Source organism: Neophocaena asiaeorientalis, unplaced genomic scaffold (genome assembly GCF_003031525.2).
Source record: "Neophocaena asiaeorientalis asiaeorientalis breed wild unplaced genomic scaffold, Neophocaena_asiaeorientalis_V1.1 scaffold87, whole genome shotgun sequence".
In the NCBI taxonomy this organism is placed as follows: Eukaryota; Metazoa; Chordata; class Mammalia; order Artiodactyla; family Phocoenidae; genus Neophocaena; species Neophocaena asiaeorientalis.
The window spans coordinates 5,391,901-5,394,956 of NW_020175432.1; the positions used below are offsets into that span (position 1 = coordinate 5,391,901).

The 3,056-nt window shown below is 45.6% G+C and overlaps 1 pseudogene; it reads right to left on the reverse strand.

The window, feature by feature from the left end:
- Nucleotides 1–2,388: 2,388 nt before the first annotated feature.
- On the reverse strand, nucleotides 2,389–2,549 carry LOC112414937 (uncharacterized; annotated as a pseudogene).
- Between the last annotated feature and the right edge of the window lie 507 nt (nucleotides 2,550–3,056).

Below are 3,056 nucleotides of genomic sequence, written 5' to 3' on the forward strand. Positions count from 1 at the left end.
CCCCCAAAGCCCTGCGCAGTCTGCCGCCAACAACTCCCTGCCCTTGCCTCCTCCCACTCTCCCCCTCACCTACTCCCTCCAACCACACTGACTTCTTTGCTGTTGTTCAAACATACTAGTCATGGTCCTACCTCAGGACCTTTGAACTTGCTGTTCCCACTGCCTAGAAAGCTCCTTCCTCCCAGCTTCCTCATCCACCTGCAACAAGTTTACTCAGTTCTCACGTTTCTAACCCACTTCTAACCCCCTGAAATTGCAACTCACTCCCCAGCACCCCCGATCCACTTACCCTGTTCTATATTCTTTCTTCCATAGTATTTACCACCTTTTTCTTTTAGGAAATAACTTTTTATTTTATATTGGAATATAGTTGATTAACAATGTTGTGTTTCAAGTGTACAGCAAAATGATTCAGTCATACATATATATGTATCTATTCTTTTCCCATTTAGGTTGTTATATAATATTGAGCAGACTTCCCTGTACTATACAGTAGGTCCTTGTTGGTTATCCATTTTATTTATTTTTTATTTTTTTACTTTATTTTTGGCTGCATTGGGTCTTCGTTGTGGTGCTCAGGCTTCTCACTGCGGTGGCTTCTCTCGTTGCAGAGCACGGGCTCTAGGTGTGGGCTTCAGTAGTTGTGGCACACCAGCTCAGTAGTTGTGGCTCTCAGACTCAGTAGCTGTGGTGCACGGGCTTAGTTACTCCACAGCATGTGGGAAGTTCATTCGTATCATTTTTTTTAGATTCCGTATATAAGCAATATCATACGATATTTCACTTTCTCTGTCTGACTAATTCGCTTAGTATGATAATCTCTAGTTCCATCCATGTTGCTGCAAATGGCATTATTTCATTCTTTTTAATGGCTGAGTAATATTCCATTGTATATAGGTACCACATCTTCTTTATCCATTCCTCTGTCGATGGACATTTAGGTTGCTTCCATGTCTTGGCTATTGTAAACAGTGCTGCAATGAACATTGGGGTGCATGTATCCTTTTGGACCACGTTTTACCACCTTTTAACATACTTTATGTCTCGGGAGGTTTTAATATTTATTTATTTACTTTGGCTGCACTGGGTCTTGGTTGTGACATGTGGGATCTAGTTCCCTGACCAATCTAGTTCCCCTGCACTGGGGGCGTGGAGTCTTAACCACTGGACCACCAGGGAGGTTTCTATGTCTCGTGTTTATTATCCACCACCCTCCACTCGAATTGAAACCCCTTGAGGATGGGAGCTTTGTTTATTCACTCCTGTAGCTCAGACATCTAGAAAGTACCTGGCCCATAGTAGGTACAGAGTACATATTATTGAAGGAACAGATAAATGAACAAATGAATGACTTGCTTTACAATATCTGACTTATGGAAATTTTGGAATATCTCAGTGTTGACTTTTTAATAGGTTTTCATTTTCTTCTTCCTCCCTATTGTTTCCTCTTTGAGTTCAAATCCCATCCTCGGTCCTCTAGAATTCTCTCCACCCACAGGCATACAGCCCCCATGCTCCGACCTTCTGTATTTTTTGGGTTTTTTTGTTTTTTTTTTTTTTAGAAACTGTTTATTGGGGCTTCCCTGGTGGCGCAGTGGTTGAGAGTCCGCCTGCCGATGCAGGGGACACAGGTTCGTGCCCCGGTCTGGGAAGATCCCACATGCCGCGGAGCGGCTGGGCCCGTGAGCCATGGCCGCTGAGCCTGCGCGTCCGGAGCCTGTGCTCCACAGCGGGAGAGGCCACAATGGTGAGAGGCCCGTGTACGGCAAAAAAAAAAACTGTTTATTTTCCATTCACCTACTTCCATTTTAAGAGTTTGTGGAAGACCAGCTTAAGACCACTCAGTGGTTGTTCCTACCCATTCAGTGGCCTGAGAAGTGGGAGCTGCAGACCAGTCTTCAGTGGCAGGCTGAGTGCTCCAGTCAGTGGGGAACTGCTGAATAGGCACAGAGGGCACCTGCCCACCTTCGGACCAGTCCACCACCTCAGGCTGAGCAGCAGTGAACTCAGGAGCTGGAGCAGTCCATTCACCCTGAAATTCTTCCTTGGTCACAGCCTTCACAGCTGCCACCTGCTCTTCCATTTCAATCTCTTCAGGATCTCTGTTGAAGTAGAAATCAGGCATGACCTCCCATGGATGTTCACGGGAGATGGTGCCACGCACGCGCAGAACTTCCCGGGCAAGCATCCACCAGATCAGACCCACTGAGTGAGTTCCCTTTTTAGGATCCTACAGCAGGATACACCAAGTTAGCCTGAAAACAGAAAGGCCAAATAATTCCTGAGAGGTCCAAGATTAAGAAATCATGGAGAAAAGCAGAAGAAAACACAGGCCATCTTTAAAATGTTTTCATCTCTCCTTAGAGCTTTTGTACATTAAAATCATACATTTGTAGCAAGTATTACTATCAAACTCCACTCATTGGGCCAGAGACCCTTGTGGTGTTAGCGAAAACCTTGCCCCTCATGTAGAACACTACCTACACTTGTGAGTTCATTGGCCAGTGGCTGTATTTTTACTAAACCTGAATCTCATGGAATAGTACCAACACCTGGGCCTTTCTGGGGGCATGACAGCTCTGTAGGTTTCATATAAACAGAGACCGGGGTTTCTCAACCTCTGCACAGTTGGGTCCAGATCCTTCTTTGCAGTGGGGGCCGTCCTGCACATTATAGGAAGTTCACAAGCATCCCTGACCTCCACCCACTAGATGGCAGTAGCCCCCTCTGACCCCATTCACGACAATTAAAAATGTCTCCAGCTTTATCAAACTCTCCAAGGAGAAAAGGCACCCCAGGTCAAGAATCACTGGGTTAAATGTTCCTCGCAGATTACCAAACCCACAATCCAATAAACTTCCCAGATAGTGCTCTTCGTGTTCATTGTTAAACTAGCACCATTTTCTTTTTATCCATGTGAGACAAAATCCAAGCGCACACTAGAACCAAAAAGTCCCCAGCCATGCCCAGAGGTGAGCACACCACCACTTCCACAACTTTTGCACCAAAATGGCATTAATCAGGAGGAAACATCAGATAAAGCCAAACTGAGGGGC